Raw genomic sequence first — 22,907 nt, forward strand, 5'->3', positions numbered from 1 at the left:
TGCCGAAACAGGAAAGGCACCACGTTGGATGTTAAAGCAGTTCTCCTGGCCCTGATCCATGTGTGAACCGCCCCCCACCCCTTGAGCACATGCGCACACTATCAAATTAATTTCTCTACTTAGCCATGATGCCGAATCTTGATTACTCTATTCCCTTCCTTCACTGGCCAGAGAAGGGCAAACCAAGGATCCTTGCCTGAGTAAAAACGTTGTGTACCCCTTCATGCCGCTTTTTTAATCTCTATTCTAAAATACATGGACACGTGTTTTAAACTAAACTTGCCTATTGACTATTAGTAAATGGTTTATGACAAACTGCAATGTAGCTGTAAGCCGATGGGGACATTTCTAAATGTCTATTCATGTATTCGACAACACATAACTGGTGTATAAACAGACAATGACGGACAACATGATACCAAATCAAATGACTCTCTTTAAGGTCAAGCTCAACACGTCTTCGTGAGTTTTGACAGTTTTAACCCAGTCGTGAATGATTTGTACGTGTGCGTGAACAACACAAAATCTGTCATAATGCAGTGTGAGGATTGGTTGGTTCAAGAGCATAATAATCACGGACTAAGATGACAGTTATGTTACACTGTCAATCATTCATTAATTGTTTATACACTAGTAACAGATGCTTCGTAAGAGAAAAATAACTGATATCTGCTGAAAAACCGCATTATAGTGCGATATGAAATTATAAAGTGATTATTTATCGCTCGCAAATGCTAAATAGGGCTGTTAAAGTTAAGTGTTGCTTATTTATGGATTAAAAAAAAACTGTTTTAAGAGCTTTGATGATGAACCCATGAGACTACTGTGACTTGCAGACGCCAAACATTATGTTTCCGTCTCTGAATCCACAGCACGGGGCCAATGTTACTGCAGCCTCTGCACTGGAGAATGTTTCGAATGCAACACCAGCCTCTTTAAGTGCTGACGTCATCTCAGATAATGCCAACACCACAAAGACACAAATGCACACACCCAAGCTAGGCGTACCATCTTTAAGCCTTTCTAATCCTTGATCTCAGACGAAGGAGGTGGCCTCTCACACACACCCCACCTGTCTCTATGACGATGCAAGTCTGTCTATTGATGAGCGCAGGCTAAGGTCATTACTGTCATTGTCGTGCGACGGTAAAAAGGGATTCTTTTTGCCAGCGTCCGCTCAACACACATCAGGGGGCCGAAGGTTCTCTCTCGTCTCTCTTTCTCTCTTGTTATCTTGCTCTTATAAACTCTCCAGCTCACTTTGCTACCCTTTCTTTCTCTCCTGTCATTTCTTTTATTATCAAGAGATAAAGTGTGAGCGTGTTGTGCAAAGCCTTGACAGGCACACGGTGACCGTACAGCCCTGAGTGGGCTCATTCATAAAGCCAAACCTACGTAGCGGGGGGGGGGGGGGGGGCACAACCACAGAAGAAACCGGGATAAAATCTACTGGGTGAGAGAGGGGGGCAATAAACGAATTACGCCAGATAAAGCCTTGTTCCTATTGCACTCTGGAGACTTGCTGTCATGGCGGTGAAAAGGGGAGAGAGGAAGAGAGCTTTAGAAAGCTCCTGGAAGTGAAAGACAGAGGCAAGCTGAGTCACACACTGAAACCTGCTGCTACACCTATTCGCAACTTTATTACGGCAGCCAGAAACTTTTCCATTTATAAACAAATTGATTTTAAAACAATGTACCTACATATTAGCTCTCAATATCCAATCATCTTTAAAAAAAATCCTCCAGTGGCAGTATAGCAACAGACTGCTCCTGGCTTCCATCCCACAATCCACTCTGATGTTTAGGGTTTTTAAGTGAGGCTCTTGCCTCAGTAGAAACAACCTATGATAGACGCTAAATCAAACTCTTGGCACAATCGAGGCTTATGATAATGAATGAGCCAGATTAAATAAGAACAATTTAAAGATAAATGACACACCGGGAAACTGGGAGGCCAATTTAAACACAATCTGACATGGTCCAGACGGGTAAATATTGCCCCGTTTAAATAAATCTACTATTCTTCCTCCAATGCCTATTAAACTCTGTCCCTTCATCTCCCTATTAACTGGCCTGCCAGGCTGTCTGTTTGCTGGCCTGCTCGACACAATGACATGTTTACCGCCAGTCAGATTCCCATTTAGATCCCCGAAGAAGCGCAGGGAGGTGAGAGCGTGTGTTTGTCTATGTGTGCAACAACAACAGAAAGCCTTGCTGTTATTTCACCCGTGTTGCTAAATGAGTTGGTTTAGTGCGACGTCTTTCTCCTCACCAGGGTATCATCCTTGGAAATTTACAAATAATGTGTCGGGAAGGTGCGAGGGCATTAACGCCGGCTACCATGTAAAACACGCTCATTATGTATCGCGCGTTCCTTCGCCTGCAACGAGGACACTAGTATATTCAAATCCAAGGACATTAACAGCAGCACGGTGAAGAACCAGGAGCACAGTGAGCAGCGCACGCAATCTTGGGATTTAGTGTTGCAAGTCCACTCTGTTTGCCCCTTCAGTATCTAACACAGTTAAGGCCCACCTGATTTCCAGAGGCAGTTTGTACTGTAGGCGGGGAGGCACAGATTTTCTATACATCACGCACCAGAAAAGAGACGTTAACTCCGCCACAGTTATGAGGCTGTGCATTCTTCTTTTTAAAGAACTCCTACATTGTCAAGCTCTACATCGCTCACTTACATCTCCATCAAGAAGGCCAGAAAGTGAATGCTTTGCAGAAAATGGCTGGCAAACTCTGTGAGAATGCCTCCACGGGGCATGAATCTACATCGATACAGAGTTTAAACGCTACACAGCATCATTAAAAACACACTCGTAAAACCCAAGCATGAATGCACTGTCATGCTATACTCTCATTGGCTCTAAACAGAGCCAGGACACAGTTCCCTTTTCGAGTTGTCCACATATGGGTAAGCTTCCATGTTGTCAGTGGTTTTACAGACAACTGTATTTATAGTGTCATCCCGGATTAGACTGTCCAAACTGTGGCCAATAAAGCAAAGATTGCTTAATCAGTCACACTTAACCAACAACTAAATCATTCTTTGATTGTCCCTCATGGTTAGCCATGGTTTTTCTGTCCGACAGTTCACGTAGTTATTTATTTTGCAGTTTTTGGATTCCACAATGAAACGCATTTCGACAAAACACGAGTCGAGCATATTTTAAGCTCATACATTGAATCTAGCCTCGACATATTGTATTAGAGCAGAGCGTATTCCTGGAGCTCCTTTTTGAGAGTATACCAGAAGTAAAACTGACTTGAAAGCTAGAGTGAATGTGTAAAAATGGGTACAATATATGCTTCGAGTTAAACCTCAGTCACACCTGCCACCATAAGTGTTTGGTCAAAATAGAGCCACATTACTCCTTAGGCTCTGCATTCATCTTTTTGCATCCCAGAACCACCTGCTTCCACACCCACTGAACATAAATCACAACCTACATTCATCTTCATAAAGCAAAGAGGCAGGCATACATTCTCTACAACTCTCCACATACAAGTGTGCGTCATGCGGTGTGTGGTGTGCATACTCCCCTCGACTGCTACAAGAGATCCCAGAGGGACCAAATATTCATGAACAAAGACCTTCACACTCAGGTATGGGTTTTCTGATATTACACACGATCTGTAAACCATACAGCAAAGTCTACCGGAAGGCAAATTTATGCGCACACGTCACCGTATCTCACGAATGTGTCTGGAGGCAAATTATTCAGCTTCTGCTTTGACGGCATTTTCTCAGAGCCCACTGCTCACACACGGACATATCGACGTGCTGGCACAGGACTCGTGTCTGGTGTGACGGCCACACAGGTGCATGTCATGTTGCAGACAAAGATGAGGACACGTGGCTTATAAACGTCACTCAAAAGTCCTTCGCGTTAACACCTCGGTCACACACACACACACACACACACACACACACACACATATACAAAATAATTGTTTCATTCAAGCTGCATTAACACAAAACCCACCCATGCTCACTCTGCGTGCAGATTCCACACACGCACACGCACACACACAGCTTGTGGTATAATAGGAGAACATGCAGCATAAAGACAGAATAAAGGCAGCTGGACCTGACTGGTGACAACACTCCCATTCACCACCATGCCCTTGGAGACTCTACATCCCTCCACAGTGACAGCAGTCAGCAGAGCGCTCGCTCACACACGCTCACACACAGTGTTACAAAAAGCACAGCATACAACGGCCCCGTGTCAGCATCACCACCACCAATTACTTGTGTTGTGTGCGAGTACGCGCTTGTATCCACATATATTATTCATCTGCATGGGAGCACATGAACCAAGTGTCTCTGGTAGGAGAGATAAGGGGCTCCTTTATTGCCGTCTTGTATGTGAATGAATGTGTGCGTTCTTCCAATCGTCTTTTAAAAACGGACAATTTGTTAAAAAAGGGGAGGAGTGGAAACGTACAGAGATGCCAATCGAGGAAGCAAGAGGGTTTCAAGGACGAGGAAAAATACAAGGAGCCATAAAATGAGGAATCACTTATAGGAACAGGAATAGAAAATGAAAGGCAATGAAAGAGGAAGTGAGGTTCGGAGATGGCAAAGAAGGAGCTCAAGGGGGCTTATCATTGTCATATTTTCATTTTAGTGCACAACCTTGAATTTATCAAGAGAGATTTTGCAGAATTCAGACACATCCGGTACAAGAAAACACGGCAGATTTGCCTTCCCATTCTAGCCCACAGTACTCAGCATTCATCCACCCAATCAGCGCCAGCAAGCCAACGCTGTCAACACTCGCAGTGGGCTTCACTTTATTCCATCTACAACGCAGCCTGCTTCCAGAAAACATAACACACACGCTGGCACAGGCGTACAGAATTACACATTTACAAAAACATCTGTGGAGGAAAGGCCTGAACCGCACAAAAAATATTGTTTTTCGTACTAAAATACAGCGACATATGGAGACGATGTAGTAGGGCCAAATGATTCATTGATTTCACATTGAAATCACAAACTGAAAGAGTGTGATTTTCCTGTAGCAAGAGCCACCACTTTAATGAGCACTGACATGATTAACACTGTCTTATAACAACAAGCAAGTAAAACTTTAAGCCAGCTATTTCACCAACTACAAAGACAACTGTCACCGGCACATTTCCTCAGCTGTGGCCAATTATTGTTAATTGTGCGAATTAGCAAAACAATAAAAAGCACCGTACTATTTACGCCTAGCCGCCAGTTTCATAGAAGAAGAAACACCACTTTGTATAATTTCCGTTAAAAAAAAAAAATGGGGGGCGATCTTTGTTTTGCTACACACAGAAGACCAACAGAGTAGCAAGACTGTTTCGACAGAAATGAAGAGTAAATATGTCCCGTCAATTTAGAAAGGTAGCAGGTTACTTGGACACTAGCTGTTGAGTGTAAATGACGGACAGTTAGTACAGTGGGTGTTCGAGATCTGCATCTTAAACCTTTTCGGAACATTACACATCCGATATTAATAATTATCATTACAACGATTTTTAACCATTCACCTTAAAAAGGAGGCAGCTTGTCCCGTCTATGAAGCTCACGTTAGCAAAAGCAGCTACTGTGCAGAGCTATTGGCAGTAGCATTATTCTGCTTCTTCCGCAACCACGCCCACTACCAAGAGGACCTGCATTGTGACTTTCAGAGAATACAATTCGACTTCTAGAAGAACCGTGCTCCTGGTCCCAGAGATGTATAGAAAGGCCGGAACCAGTGAGCAATTCTGATAGTGCATGTATGTGCAGACACGGAGAGAAACTGCTGCACAGACATCCTTCAATATTTCACACGAAAAGCTATAAATGCATGTATGAAGGTGGTGCAGTGCAGGGATTCGGGGATTTGTCGTGTCTGAGTATTAACATGTTTCAAGCACAGAATCTGGGCTGCTATCTTATGGGCTGAAACAAAAATGGTATACTAATGGTAACGTGTACGCACAGACACACACACACACACACTTCCATAGGCACAAAGACACACAATAGAAAGTCGGTCAATAAATGGGAGGGGGCCGGCAGACTAGCAGGTGCTGTGTTGGTGGACGATATGGCTTCTGTCCACCTCAGCATTTCTTAACACTCAGTTATCTTCCCTCTGAAAAGGAGGAGGTCGTTTATTTTTGCCTATGCACCACCATCCTCTCCATATTTCTGCTTTCCCGCTTCTGCTCCAGCCTTTTCTCCCGTCTCATTTATCTACTCCCAACCTCTCCTTTTATACCCTTTCCCCGTTGGCTTTTATCTTCTTTTTTTCCAGCCTCCTCCTGCTGCTGCTGCTGCTTTTCCTTTTCCACTCCACCCTTCTCCTCTCCATCCCCTCGTCGTCTCCTGCGCCCTCAGTGGAACAGCCCATTCAGCAACAAAACAAAGCTGCCCACAGCATCACACACTGGCTAATCAAGCAAGACCAGAATGCAGCAGCCCTCACATCCACTCAACACCACCATGATACTGGGCCGCACTGGAGGGGAGAGCTTTGTCACTTGAGGAGGAGAGGCAGCAGCGAGACAGAAAAAGGTAGAGTTTGAGAAAAGGCTAAAGAGAATGAATATTACCTCGTTTTCTGCAGCCGATAGGCGCTAAAAGGTCATTTTAAACTCCCACGGTTCAGTCTGTGTTGACATTTTCACTTATGGAAATAGTGAAGAGAATGAGTTTGACAGTACAAAAGGCCACAACCACCTCAGGTAAAGATGAGGTAGGAAGGAGGGCATGATGGAGAGGCAGAAAGATAACGGGGTGAAGAAGATTCTCTGACAGGCTATGCCCGGTGAAGCAGCGCATTCATGATGATGATGATGATGATGAAACCCAACAACGGTCAGCTGCAATCTCCTCCTGGACAGAGGATGAGCGTTTACAAGCTAGCATGCCAGCCAGCTCCTCCGCGAAGCTGTTCAGCTTCAGGGGGAAACTCAAAACACAACAAAGAACCCGGTCCTGCAAGATGCAGAGATGGGAGAGATGAGTAAACATGCCACGGCATCAACAAGGGGGGGCCACATCGAGAGCCGGTGTACGAATGAAGCGTATTGTAAGCTAGCTAGAAAGTTGGAATAACTCATCCACAAATATTCATACACATGGCCAGGGCACAGATTTGCTCCATGTAGGGATTAGGCAGGGGAAGTGTGTTTCTGACATTCTCTTCTTGCTGGAAGAGGAAGAAGGAAGGCTTAAGAACAGGGTCAGGGAAGACTGTGGAAGCAGAACTGCTGCAGAGAAGAAAAATGTGCTTAAGTACAGCAGACCCTGCCAAGTAACTTGTTGTAACACTTACCGCTTCCTCCCCCAGTTCTCAGTCCGGCTTCAACCTTTTGAATTCAGATCACATCAGCCATTAGTGCCTCTCCTCAGAAAGACCTCGTTATTTGTTTTATTTTTCTTGAGGAACTTTGTCATGGAACTGCATCTTCTCTGTCAAGCTCACACTGGGTACCAATCATTGACGAGACAAGAGGTGTTTCCTTCACCGTCTTTAGCATTTAGTATTTGTTTACCAGTGACGGGTATAAATCTGAATTCATGGCTTTCTGAAGGCTTTCCTCTGCTCAAACAATGTGCTCATTAGCACCAGGACTATAGGCAGACAGAGTAAACTACGGCTACAGTTGATCACGATTCGTAAAACGTTTCTATGCTCATGCACCGAATATCTGTCCGTATAATAACGTTGGTTTCTGGGGGTTTCACTTGTTCTAATGATACGCAACATGGCTGAAGCTTGTAATGTGGGCAGGACAAAGGAAAGAGTGGGACTGCAAGGAGGAAGAGAGGGCAGAGTGTGCCACGAGGAGGAGAGTGTGTGATGGTAGGCAGCAGTGATGAGACCAGGAGGCGCAAGTGATGGTGTGATGTAGGATGGGATTTGAGTCTTTTAACTTCATTAGTTCCGCCTCAGTCTGGGGTCTGTAGATTATGTCTAATTAAGCAGCTTAACATGGCTTAAAAAACACCGCACAGAAAGCACAAGAGCCTTATCTATCAACCTGCTCAAACGATTCTCCGCTTCTCCCTTTCTTCCCGTGGCAGGCGGACATAAATTCCCTTTGCATGGCCTTTATGCTGGAGAGATTAGAGGCGCCGACATCGGCGTGAGCTGGATAGCTAGCAGCCGCGGCAATAGCAGTGTGGGCTGTGGCGGGAGAGAGAGAGCGAGAGAGAGAGAGCATGTGTGGCGGGCAGTGGGGAGGCAGAGGGGCAGGCAGATGCTTCAGACTGCAGGGGGAGAGAGTCGATACAGAAGGGTGGGGCTCACCAAACACCAGAGCTCCTGTCGTTCTAATCGGTTTTGGTACACCAGCTGGAGTAAGGCCCAACAGTCTGCTCATCATTAGAGAGCGTAACAATGCATCACCAACCAGACAGCAGCATTAACACCAGGTGATCTTAAATTACAGATGTGCAAATCCAAAAGAGGAGCGATGTTCCCTCCAAAGTATTGAGAGGGTTAACATTAGCAGACCAGCATTCAGTTTATGATCAGGTTTTGGGAGGATTCTGGTAATCTGTCACACATTCATAAACCCGGATGAAGCCCTCGTCATGGCTTTGGGAAACCCAGATGTGCTAACTGCAGTACCATTAGTCAGTAAAGCAAAAAATGTGATGATAAATGATGGCCAAAAGAACAAACTTAAATATATCAACTTGGTTTTTGAAAATTACGATCTGCATTTTCACTCGTTCTGGATATTTTCTCGACCAAACGACAAGCAGCACATTAACTGATGATGAAAGTAACTGTTGGTTACAGCCCTGCTAATGATTTACATACTGAAATGAAATTGTGTTGTTGCACTCATCTTCCATTTAACTGGTGATCCAGCAGAGTAGTAAATGCAGCAACAGCATCAAGACAGCCAGTTAATGCTAAACTGCCATTTCATCATGCGTTCACAAACCTGGATCGTGTTATAAGCTCTATCAAAAGGACACGGTGAACGAGGTTTTTCAAGTTCCTTGTAAACGTCTCATCTCAAACATGATCAAAAGCGGCATACGACTCGAAACTGGAATACTGCCCTGCATGCTGAAATACTCATTACAGAAACGGTTGCAACGGCAACAACATTCACCAAACCAGATATTCCTTCTGGGTTGGGTTACAGGGAAATCTTGTTTGGTGAGACACCTCATCCCAACATCACATGAAGAGTGCGCGTGTGGCCTCTCCACCTCTTCCCAAACACCGCCTGTTAATTATCGAACAGAATTGTGTGACATCAGACGTGCCTGGCTGCCATATGTCATCGGTGAGCGACGTGGCTGAGGAAAAGTTGGAGGTTGCTGTAACGGAACACAGGAGCTCACTGGGAGTTTGGCTCCACTCGGCTTTTCCCTACCAGGCAACATTCCTCACCTCCGGCTCACAGGAAGACACGCCCTTCTTTTTTCAGTATCTACAGGTATCTCACGCCACAATCTTCTTTATTCCCGCCTCGGTTAAGTTATTATCTTTTGTGAATCCACAAACACCATCTTCCAGCTACAGACAGGATGTGCAGTATTATCTCCTGTGGGATTTTTAGACAGACAGTCAAGATGGCCGCCCCTCAAAGCTGGTCCATCACAGCAAAAACAATCACACCAGAGGATTGAGGAAACTGTTCACAGACGCAGACTGTAACGTGCTGGTTGCACGATCGGCCTTAGAGCACAGTCCACAGAGCGTCTCTTTCTGACACCAACTCATCTCATTCACTCCGGGTGCGAGGCCCATGGGCTGGCAAAACCCACTCAACTGCAGACACACAAATAGGTGCACAACATGAGGTATTTACATACCCCCCCCCCCCAAAAGAAGGAAAGCCTGAAAGAAAGAGGGAGAAGTAGAGGCCAACGGCTACAGAGAGGAGAAGAGCAGAGCAAGGTAGTGATGAAGAGATAAAGTCAAAGCCTGACTGATGCAGTGAAGAGAAAGAGAGTGCGGGACTTGGAAAGGAGGGAGAGATGAAGAGAGCGCTGCTATCTGATAGAAGGGATTTGCCCTTCCCTGGAACAGTAATTTACTAAAGCCAGTCTACAGAGGCGATCTGCTGGCAGATTAGACGACAAAACCTCATCCCTCGCTTTCCCCCCCAGCCAACCAGCGCTGGGCAGCGAGCACAGGGCAGAGGATGAAGGGAGGACGCGGGAGGGGAGGGGCAAAATTTCCGGTCTGTCTCTTGAATTGAGGGAGGCCGCATACACAAACACGGTCGCACACACACAGGAGATTGGATTGGAGTCGGAGCCATTACTGTTGCATGTCCCCCACCCTTAGGATACAGCTAACACTGCTTGGTTGCATGAGCTGGGGATTTGTCATTTATAATCAGTTTTCTGCTCTTGTTTCCTCTGCGCTCGCTTGTGCTTTTTGCAGTTTGTATCCTGCCCTGAAGGCCCACACAGCATTCCTCTGTTGTGTTGGCTCCAGCCACTCTCCCCTTCCCCTCCCTCTCTGTCTGTCTGTCTGCCTTCTCCCAATCCCTCTCTCAATCTCCCTCCCTCCATGCACTGCAGAGGCCGGTCTAGTGTGCCCCAGCTGTGCAAGCAGTAGGAGCGGTTTACCATGCTACATCATCAGGGAGCCCTGGGAGCACCGCCCCAACACGCTCAAAGAGCACTTACGAGTCACGACCGTGTTTCGCACATGATGTTGGAACATTATAGACCCTCTGAACAAGTCACCGACCCAGCGTGCACTAAAACAACCTTTCGTGGCAGACGCCCACAGCAGGAGAGCAAATCTCAACTTATCTTATTCTTCACGACTGTGGAGCAAAAACAAGGGAATTCTGGAGGTGAAAAAAAAAATATATATATATATATATATATATATGAATATAAAATACAGCTGAATAACAATTCTAACTCAACTCTGTCGGCCGTGTGGCTCATCAAATGGTTCCAGTAGCTCATAGATAAAAATGTGCACATAACCCGTGACTGAGCTCTTCCTGGCCGCACAGTCCTAACCATCTTTGTCCTGCGTCTCCATCTTCGGCGCCGACGTGTGACAAAAAAACAAACAAAGTAGAACAGCAGCAAGCTGTTCCTTCCCCCTCTCATGCCATCACTGCTTCCTGTTTGGAGCTGCTGCTGCTGCCCAACCTCACAAGACACCCGAGGATCCCCGGAGGCCCTGAGGAGAGGCCTGACATCACCCACCCATGTCTCCTGTCAACTATGACCTCTGGAGGGAGGGAGAGGGAAAAAGACAGGAAAAGGCAAGGCCCTAGATGTAAGCCCTGCTCTGTGGTCCAACGGCACAATACCCGCAGAGTTGCACAATTTCCGAGAATCTGATCCACTCTGGCCAAACACTGAGGGACCAGGGACAGAGATAGGATGTGTTTACATAGTTGTGAAGCAAAAGCTGAAATATTGTGGATGGGGGCGTCTTTGTAAAATATGTGTGTTGAAATAGAGTTTGCTCAAGGTCTGGCAATCAGTGTGCTCGTGTGTAACACTTGTTGTGGGACAAGGACAGGCTAAACTAGTCTCAGACACTTGTTCGGTTGGTTCCAGAAGGGCCCTGCAATCAAAACAACATGACTCAAATGATCCGACATGTTTGTGGCAACAACAAAGCTGATGGCTCTGACATACTTTTGGACATTTCCATCTTACAACTCTTGCTGTTCAGAGTCACTTCATCTCTCTGACACGTGCATACATACTTGCACAATATACGAAACACAGCAGGTGGTTTAAATAACGGAAGGATCAACATCCCTATAATGATAGCTTTGGTGTTATTTCTGGCAGCCGTTTGACAGGAAACTCATAAAAAGGCATAGCAATTGCCAATTACTGCTATCACAGGGAGTCTGAGTGTTTCCAAGAACACCATGACAGTGGAAACACAATGACATGTCCCAGACATGACCACAATCATGCCTTGTTTTAGCTTGTGTATTTCACTGACATATTCAACACATACTTAATGGTTGAGATAAAGCATTACCTTAGTACTCTGACAATACTTGAGCTGAGAAGTAGAATAGATTTCCACTTGTGAACTCAAACAACTCATTCTTCTCAAGCGACTTTAAATCACTACCACTAATAAACAATGAGTGGTAGTAGTTTTAAAGCTTCACATGGGTATTCTTGGAGGAGGCGGAGACATAATAACCACCTTGATTGGACTAAAGATGTGTTGTCTTGTAGGTAGTCTACTACGGGACAAGGAATGCTATTAGCCTGCGTTCCAACATGGGCAAAGCTTCATTTTTGAGAAACCCTTTTTGTTCAATCTAGCCGCCACTATGGTAAGTGATCCGGGCTGGGGATTAAAGTATTACTCGTGTAAAAGCACATCCGTTCTCTAATAAAAACCCTTTTGCATAATGCATCTTAAATTTGATGTCAGGAATGAAGCCAAACATTTCTCATAATCTATGACGCATGCGAGGGACAAGTTCCAACCACAACACCATGATGTCTCTGAGCTTATTTAACTTCTCTCTTTGATTGTTCAAAGATATTTCTTCTCATTGACCGGGTCAGATATGATCAACAATTGAGAACAAAAGAAATTCTTATTCGGCATTTACTCCAATCACCGCAGGATAAATACGCCATCAGTCATCCAGAGTCATTAGTCATGAACTACTTTGCCTTCTAGGAGTAACTGCATGACCGAAAACACAACAGTCTGCATGAACAAACACTGTTTGAACAGCTTCCCTCTTGGTTGGGACCCACTTAGATCGAACGGTCAACTTCAATGCCATTGAACAATATAATAACACCATACTGATACAACAATACTAATTTCTGGCATGCTCTAAATGTGTTTTTTTGTGTCAAGTTTTACATGAAAATGAAAACAGTTCAATTCATAAATACATTTTACGTTCCAGTATTAGCATGCAATAATTGTTTGTGAAATATTAAAGTTTTAATAAATCCATAAAAATCATGATTCATGGCACTCCAATTTTAGTTGTAAAAGTCAGTTTATTGCCATGAGGAGTATCACACAGGCTGTAAAAACAGTTACTGGCTCTAGTGGAGCTTGGACACTGCCGAGTTGCATTATGGGAGATGTAGGATCCAGTGTGTTTGGAGCTTGACCTATACTAAAGGACAAACAGTCATTGCTGCTGTTGCACAAATTTCTGAGCATCCTTCATTAAATCAGTCTCTTGATGTCCCCTAAATTTATGGTAATTAATAACTTAAATAGCTGGAGTACCCATCGTGTTGACATTTCACTTTTAAAGATCACATCGACTTGTACAAATAGCAGAATTCAAATGTTAATTCAAATGTAAAGAGGAAAAGGCTGCACCCCCCCCCCTCTTTTCTCCTCACTACGCCGAAAAAGTGATCCACACTAACATTTCAGTGGAGATGTGGTCTCTGTGGAAATCTAAAACCGCATTGACAATGTAACCGATACAAAAATGAACATCCTATAAGTCATCTAGAATGACGACATACTCATCCTCATGTTTCTCCAAACATTAGGTTCTCCCCTCTCTCGTTTTCTTTCTGGCAGTCGCGTAGACTAAAGCTACAACAGGCACCAGCTCGCAGCTCGTCCGGACCTGACAAACTGCATTCACAACGACCTTTTCCCTCATTGGGCAAAAAGGTCTGCATTCTCTTCTCTCCGATGACTGTGACTAATACGAGCCATGGTGTGGTGAGGCTCTCCCTGAACAACCCTCAAACCAAAAACAACCCGGAGAAATGTTTACATTCTTCCCCCATGTTTCCCTTACTTTTATCTTCACGACTTCGGACATTCGTGTAAGTCAGCACAGCATCGAAAGGAAGATGCAGGACTTGTGCAGACTCAGGTTTGTGGTTTTATGGGGATTTGCGACCACAGATGCTGCATTTAAAGTACGATTAGAAACTTCAGCAAAAACTATTGTGAGGCCGTCTTCCTTCCAAAACATTTAACTGCCTCATGTTTGTGACTCATGAACAGTATCTTAAATAAGGACACACAATCACACCTCTGCTACTTATGGCATAGCGTGTCCTCGGCTGTGCTAACTGTTTACTCAGCGTTAGGCTGAATGCAACATGATGAGTGTTCAACTCTTTAACTGAGATGAAAGGTTTTTAGAGTTAAAAAGCAGCCACGCTTGTGAGTAATGGGTGGTGAATTGAGACACATTTCTCCAGACCTCATCGGGAATGTTACAAAATGGTGGATCCTCAGTGCTGGAGCACTGCAACAGGAAATGAACTCTGACATAAGAGCTATGGACCTTGGGGCCCCACCGACTGCATCCTGGGAAATCACGGCACTGAGAAGAGAAATGACCCGTGTCACCCCCATGAAAACACAACTCACAGCTAAATCCATTTACAAACCTCCAAAATGGCACACTGGACATACGTCATTCTGGCATTCATGGCAGCCTTTTCTAATTGCCTCTAGATTCAAGCATGCAAGGTGAGTCATCGCTAAGATTATTTATTTAGCGCAAATGTGCTTTTGTTTGCACAACAGTAACAATCAGAGCAACGAGGTTAAAACCAGGCCAACACAGAGACTGGCACACTGGCGGAAAATCATGGTCCGTCTTTCTTTCATGCAGATGGACCAACCAGCACCACAACAAAGACAGCCAACAAGAGAAGGAAACGGGAGAGGGAGTTGGGACGGAGAATGACAGCGCTACCATCTTAAGACAGCACAAGGCAGTACCATTTTGCTCAGGCTGCTTCGGGTGTGCCTCCTCGGTCGGTAAAATCCATCTTTCCCTCCGACGCCGCTCTCCGTTTTATGGCCGTTCTCCCAGCCGTGAGACAATAGTATGGACACCATTAGCTAAGTGGTAGCTGGATGACAGGCAATGGCGCTGCAATCGATAGCAGCAGGCCAAGCCACCCGCAGGCTGAGCAGTGCTTACTCATCAGCCCCAGCTCGGGCCAGGAAACCGGGACATGGCCAGATAAGGGATGCGAAGGTGTCGGGGGGGGGGCTCACTGCTTATGATAACAAATAGTTATTCAGCCACCTTATCTTCTCACCTTAAAGAGAATATGATGCCCACTCTCACACAGCTGCCTAGCGGCCAGAACCACTCTGACAGTTGTGTTATGAGGGTGAGGAGGGGTCAGCCAGTGTTAGTTACAGAGTAGCATACATACTTCAATTCAGACCGCGGTGCTGAACAAGTTAGCCCCTTCCAATGCAAATTTCCAAATTTTTGCAGTTGAGTTGCCAACCATGAATACTAAACAATAACAGCCACATAATGATTTGGAAATGTTGAAATGCCTGGGGCGAGCTCCAAGTTAAGAATACCTAATCACAACATTGTAAAAAAAAAAAAGCCCCTTGTCCAAATACAAGGGGTTTGTGTGTCCTTTTGTGTGTGAGAGAGACAGTGTCAGCACATGTTGACTGGGGAGATGCCACAGGCCAGCACAGTGGTGGCCTGATCCCCCTGAAGTGGCATCTGAGACTAACATCTAGTGACAAAGGTGGTGCCCTTCCTGCGTCCTCAACCACAGCGGACTAGAACATGGCACTGTGCTCAAGGACAGAACATTTGAGCGACGGGGGGAGCCATGGGAACAGAAATAAACAGAAACAGAAATGTTCTGTGAATTCAAAGAAGCAGGGAGGCAACAAGAGCAATCGATAGAGCTTAGGAGGAGTTTGAGAAAAGTAGGAAAAACCTGGGGTTGAGTGAGGTACTCTCAAAGGCTTCCGGTTGTTTTGGTCTCCAGGCACCTTTTCCCTTCCCTCTCCGATGCTTATCAATCTGTGATTAAACCTGCCAACTTTAATTAGAACACGTTGGAAGAACACCTCTCTGCCTCCCACTCTCCACCTCTCTCTTCTCTTCTTGCATGCTGCACGTGTACAAAGACACTTCCAATAAAGTTGTCAGAACGCTGGGCCGAAACAGAGTGTACAGTAAGAGACATCACGGTAACTGGACAACATGGCGGGATAACACACAAACTAGAACATCATGTTCCTGACTCGTCGTCATGCTTTACCCATGACCATCAACGTTCCTACAGCAGTTATCGATTGACATGGCACAGATCTAAACCCAAAGAAGGAGTCACAACTCACAGTAGAGGGACTTTATGTTCGTATCACCACAAACTCACTCCATGCCTCTGCACACAGTTGTAAACTGCCAAAAGCATTCCGACGCAATCTTTCACAAGACACCTAATCTTATTATGGCGATTGTGTAAAAATGAAATGGGAAAGTAGTTTGTCACACAACCCATTGGTTTCAATTACAGCGTTTACAGAACAGTTAGAGGAGCAGAGCAGAGGTGGGGTGGTTGCATGTTTTTTCTCTCTCTCTCGCTTGTGATATTACACCAAAGGTGCAGCTTACGAGTGCAGCCAGTCTTCTGTCGATAACAGCCCACCTCAGAGCCTCTCAGTCGCACCGAAGTTGCCGTTACAGGAGCCTTTCCGAAATGAAATGAATGATACCCGAGGATGTATGATGATGTAAGGATGTACTGCAGCACTAAATAAAACGAATGCATTAAGGCGTCCGAATGGAAAGTCCCACAGTAGGTAATCCCAAAGTAGGTAAGAGAGCGATGTCGCGTCACACGTAATATGTAATAAATCCTGCACTCCACCTCTCTCTACAGTTAAAAAGGACGGGAATGGATAGACATGCATTGAGAGCTAGACTGCTGAGCTTCCTACTGAACCAACAAGTTGTATGAGAATACATGAACGGAAGGTGTGCCACCTGCAGCACCCACCATCACTCACCACGGTAGTGGCATTTCGATATTTTTCTCATTTGGTTTATTCCTCCGAATCTTCCCCTCACCTTTGAAATGACTCTCTCCTCGTCTCCTCCACCCTATCCTTATCTACTTCTCCTGAACCCCCGCCCCCCCCCCCCCCCCCCAGAGGAAACCCCAGGGGCGCCACAAGGGAGAATCTCCACAGAGAAAGTCAAACAATGACACACGGGGACTTCTCCTCCTGACTCCGGCCCAATTTAGGCAATGAAGCCTGGAGCCTTGCCAGTGACACGAGGGAAGGTCAGCACGACATGTTAAGACAGAAATGAATACCGAGTGTTGGGTTAGGGTGGGAAACGTGCGAGTGTGTATGTTAGTGATCCTTTAATACTCGTGTAGGTGGATTTCAGGGCCACATCTCTTTGTTTCTGAGAGGTTTCCAGCGTCTACAGTACAGTCAGCGTAAACACTGACTCACTCGAAAACAATCGGAGGCCATTATACCCGTAACGTGATAAAATAATGGAATATGTATTCACGTAAGACAAGCCCCTCTTTTCAGACTAGTCCCCCTCACAACCCATAAAACATTGCATGTCATAGCAGCAGCAGTCCAACCTAATGAACTGATTTCATTGGCAGTGACTCAATCATAACGTTTTATCTACAGACACGCTGAGTCATGGAATTTAACCGTGGCCAATTGCCAAGCAGCGGGGTTACTTGTGGCTGTCATTGATTGGTTGATCCCTCAGCAGAAGGCTGAAAGGGCACATACCAGGAACACAGCCTGAAGCAGAAACTGGCAGCTCGCATTTTATTTTACTCTCTCATGCTTGTAGCTTTGTTTTCTCCTCCAACTGACTACCTGCTTTGTTGTGTCACTCTCTTCCTGTTCATAGTTTATCCCCTCATGCCCCCCCGCCCCCCCTCTTCAGCTCTTCCAAATTACCATAGCCCATAAGCCTTGCCCCTCTGTTGTGTAATTTGTATCTGGAATAGCAAAGCGGGGCCGCTCACGTCCAGAGGTCACCATTCCTCTGTGGCTTACATCCTGGTCCCTCATCTCCATGGTCACCGTGAATCCAAACAGTGTCTTTTATTTATTTATTTTCCTTCTTCTCGGGAAGAAACATGAAGGCTAGTTAAAACTACCCCAACATGGCACTAGGGCCATCATTCAAACCATTAATCATATCTAAAGCCCTTACTTTCCAATAGCATTATCCATTAATAATGCATTTGTATTGGAAAAGCAACACCATAATACAGTGGGCTTGGGAAATAGAGCAAATGCAATCTTTATTACCGATTGATTTCAATAAAAATGACTGACAAACTTCTTTGGTGAACCATTTGTTATGAAAGGGCCCCTTGCATATGAATACTAGTGATATGTTCTTATAATTTTGTTCCAGGAATTAAAAACAAAGCGCAGCCACCATGGCTGAGCGGGGGTGGGTTCCCTCATACATAATTCGGCCATTCAGGATATGGAGTTAAAGTGGCTCTAAAACAGGAGAGGGGCTCACTACAGAGGCCTTTATATCAAGCTGTCCCCATCTGCAAATCTGTATTGAGCATGGGAGCTGAACCAGCGGGGAGAGAAGAGAGCCTCAGTTCAACTGAGGCAGGCACACTTTCTAATGGAAATTCAGATACAATCATCCCAGAATGCACTTCTCTCTGCCTAATAATCGGCCACTAGAACAAGGCAGCCATTGAGAGGAGAGTGACTGTAATCTGGTCCACCAAACTCCAAAGCTGCCCGCTATAATTAGCTCTTTTCTCCATCAAACACAGGCTTATACTGACTCACAAGCAAACCTCTCCTGTGATACAAGAGAGAGACGGCACATTTTCAGATGAGCGGTGACGTTTCTCCATCCCCGGCATACGGACTCACTCTGCGTTGACAAGTACGCCAGCTGGGAAATCGGCAAAAGAGGGAAAGGCCACAGTTTCATTCGGAAAAAAAAGCCCGCGTTGACATGGAAATAACATTGCATGGTTCAAGTTTTCAAATTGAGTGACATTACAATCAAATTAACTCAAAGCTGGGTTTACTGATTCAGAACATGTTCCACACTTAAGGGCCCATGTACTCTCGGATTGCCTTTATCTGTGTTGAGAAGTCATATTGAAGACTATAGAATAAACTTGATAGAAAGGATTAGCTGTCCCTCTACTGTCTCCCTTGTTTTTCTATGTGTATCTGTCCACATAATAGAAGGACATAATCTCACATCAAAGGATATATCCACATCTCTAGCCTACATCCTGACGAACAAAGCCTGCCCTCCTCTAATCCCAGGAACATGTTCTAGCCCATACCAACGACACGATCCGCAGCCCAGAGGCAGGCAGACAGACAGGGGTGAGTGGGTACGCTGGTAGCTTGCCTGCTGCCTGGGCAAATGGCACGGCCATTAGGGGAAGAAGAGGCTTCCTGGAGAGGTGTGACTGCACTGCATAGGGCCCAATCAAGCAGAGAACAGAAGTGCTGACAGCTGCTAATGCATTTACCTGAGAGCAAAGAGACTCTCTTGCCAAGGAAAGTGTGTGTGCTTGCGTTTACTTCCTCCGCGGCATGGTCGTCCCAATAAGGCCGATTAAGATCAAAGATCAAAAAGCACTCAGTCAAAGAACAGTCAGGGACATGAGTCAACTTATTTGCTTGGTAAGGATGTCAAATCCTCATCATAAATCCATGATTAAATGACAAAGTTCCTGTTTTGAACATGTCCCCCGTATATCTGGCAATGACACAGCAGTACAGGCCACAGCCCTCGCTGTGTTAAAGGCCATATCACAGACATTCCCCCCACTTATCTCCTTCTCTGAAGTCTTTCACAGTCGATCTTAAATCAATATTCGAGAGGCAGGTAGAAAAGACCACTTCTAAATTAAAGTAGTGAAGTCCAGTGGAAAAAGGGAGTGGCTGGCAGGGCAATGACCACTTTGCAGTGGCAGTGAGACTGAGCTTGTAACACACCGGTGACAAGTTCTGGCACAATAATAGATTAAAACGCAGTGTAAATTGTTATCATACGGTCACCTTAATCAGTCTGTACCTTGTCTTAGACCGTGAAGTGGTCGACAAGCCGCATCCAGACATTCAGGTTAAAATAGCCACACCTGAGATACATATATATTTGGTAGAAATGGCCACACATATAATGTATATCCTGCCTTGGAGGATTTAAGCCACTTGTGTGACAGGTAGAGTTAAACAGGAGCAGAGCACTGTTACCTCCCGGCAGGGCGTACGCACATTATCTAACGGTGTCACCAGGAAGCACTGCACATGCAGCTCTGATGTTTGCAAAGTTAGTGTGGCATTTAACAAAAGAGAAAATAATCACTCAAACAATTTACAATGTGTAAAGAGCGTGTATCACGATCTAAAACTGATGAGGGTCGTGGTTTGTGGCTACTAAATAGCTAAACATGACAAATAAAAGCCCAGACAGCGACATTAAACAACTTACAACTTCACAAAACCTCATTTAAAAAAAAAAATAATAATAAATAAAGCATTTGATCTGAACATTGATAAATACACAAAACACGCAGCATCTAACAGTTGTTTGACAGCCAACGCAATTAAACCCAATCCCCCCCCTCCACCAATTAAAAATCCGTGCTGCTCCTTATATTCAAGGCTTACATGGGGAGTTTCTCTAGGCCTGACCAGACCAATGCATACCAGGTGTTGTTGTACAAACAATTTTAATGTTTGGACAAGACCCATTTTTACCTACCCCCCCCCCCCCCCTTTTCTCCTCTGTGAACTTCCCATTTAAAAACACGCACAGGGCAAATGTAGCCGACATTACAACAGGTTTTATTTGTATCCACGCACGCATCGTCATTAGAATAATCATTATTACTATCGAGGGCTTCAACATCTCTCCAGCCCTCAGGGGGACTGGGGTTGACTCCCAGTTTCTTGTTATTCGCAGCACTTCATATTGTAGGGAGGAGGTAAACGCCTAAAAATATATATATCCTTTCACCATTTGTTTCAAATTGTCCATTCACGTGCGTTATTTGGGTGCAAAAGAAGAGTGATCTCGTGTGGTCTACATACCATAGCATTCCTCTCTCCGGCTCCTCGTCCACTCCTTTCTTTCTGTCGCTGCTCCTCTCTGCTCACAGCCGGGGCGAAAGACTTTAAAAAACAGATTAAAACACTTCCTACCAGCACTGACACCGATCAACGTTCCGCGTTTTTTAAATGTACAGGCTATCTGTCCACTGCTTTCCCCCGTTAAGTGCTCGTTTTCATCAGACTGAAGTTTTCAGAAACGAGATGCGTATCTCGCCCCGTCTTTGGAGAAGAGAGGAGAGGAAAAAAACACAACTAAATTCTCGTTAGGGGAAAAAAAAAAAAAAGAGAAATGCTGTTCAAACTCCAGTCTGGAAATGAGGAGGAAAGGGGGAGGCGTTGTAAAAAGCGCTGTTTCGGTGTGTTTTTTTCCCCCTTCTTGATTCAACCACCACGTTGTTTTCACCAATTATTATTTCCTTTGTTGTGTCAAAAATAAAGAGTCCGTATGAAACGCGATTAAAAGCCCTGCCTTCATTTACCAAAAGCGCCACTTTTAGTGTACAACAGATCGTCCGAACCCGATGTATTCTCCTTTCTGATCTTAAGCCCTTTACAGGCGAAATGTGTGACGGTGTGTATAAGTCTATTTTTTTTTTTCAGCTTCACAATAATGGCGGACCTTCTCCCGAATCCAGCATCTGCCCTCCTATTCACAGAACAGGGGGGGGGGGGGGGGGGGAGAGAGAGAGAGAGAGAGAGACGGAGAGAGAGAGTCTCGCCCAGCGGTTCATGGACACAATTACAACACGCACTCTGTTTATGAAGAGATTTAAACGTGACTATTAGATCCTTTTCACTTATTATACATTATACATATTATTTACATATTTAGACACACGTCATATTCATTAAAAAATAATCACATTCGCAAAAAAGCCGGAAAATTTCTCTCTAGATCCCAGATCAGTTTTTTTCTTCCTATTAGTATTTATTTTTTTGTAGTTTCATGTAAACATGTATTGTTTCTGTAATTATCAGTGGACGAATTAATCAACTAAAACATACAGGAATATCTGTAATAATGACTGAACAACTATATACTCACACGCAAAAAACTTAATAAAAAAAAGAATGATCTAAACCGGAGCCTGCTGTGCTACAACTACAATGTTAACGTACATCTACATGAGTATTTCCTTTGTTATTTTGTACTTATACTTTCACTACATTTCATTTTAAGAAATAATGCATTGTTATTTCAAATACTTCAATTTGTATTGTTTCATATATGTCGAAAAAACAACATAAAGTACATTGTTGACTTTAAAAAGGTAAAGATGGGAGAGGAAATTTCAAATGAATAAAAACATTTCAAATTGGATGTTAACACTGATATCAGACTATTATTCTGTGTTGCACTGTGTTCTACTGCAACACTGTTTCCGAGCTACAGGAAAAAAGAACATCATGTCATCATGATTGTAATTCATTTACTTTATTTCGGCCCATTTGCCCTCTTGGCCTCATGTCTCACACATCATTTCCTTTCACAGCTGATCCCCGTTTTCCTGTACAAACTCAGACATGTCATCTCCAAGATTTTAATGTTCCGCGGCTCCATAACTGGTAATAGATTTGTTGAGCGTTCACCCGAGGACTCCTACCTAAAACCATATCGAACAGCACAGAGGGAAAATATTTAACACCTTTTTTTGGGGGGGGGGGGGGGGGGGGTAAACATCATCTCAAAGATTAGTCATAATTATATATGTTGTGACCAGAGTCATCCATTTGGTACAAGGCTATAGCTGTGAAGTCTGCTTTGATTTGACTACACAATGAAACATTTTAAGATCCTTAAGTAGTTTTCTCAGAAAGACAATGCAACTACTTTCACATACTTGGTCTGCAATGTTGTACAAGACAACTGCCTGTACCAACAGATGTAGTGTCTTGCATTGGGACTTTCTCCTGGAATTTAACCTCATCTCTCTCCAACAGTCATTGAAAACAAATACGTTTATAGGGATTTAAAACCCAATTTATTGATTTGAAATTGAATTCCACATGTTAGAAGACAGTTGAGACTGAAACACTGCATCATTGAAGCAATACAGACAT

General features: G+C 44.5%; 1 protein-coding gene across 1 annotated transcript in view; it reads right to left on the reverse strand.

Moving 5' to 3' along the window:
• arhgap35a (Rho GTPase activating protein 35a) overlaps positions 1 to 21,436 on the reverse strand; it is a 56,728-nt gene extending 35,292 nt beyond the window's left edge. The window contains exon 1 of the mRNA XM_079271295.1: positions 20,826 to 21,436. The gene's annotated coding sequence lies outside the window, so the exon portion shown is untranslated. The remainder of the gene's footprint in view (positions 1 to 20,825) is intronic.
• Between the last annotated feature and the right edge of the window lie 1,471 nt (positions 21,437 to 22,907).

This window comes from Melanostigma gelatinosum (genome assembly GCF_949748355.1).
Source record: "Melanostigma gelatinosum genome assembly, chromosome: 7".
NCBI classification, from domain to species: domain Eukaryota; kingdom Metazoa; phylum Chordata; class Actinopteri; order Perciformes; family Zoarcidae; genus Melanostigma; species Melanostigma gelatinosum.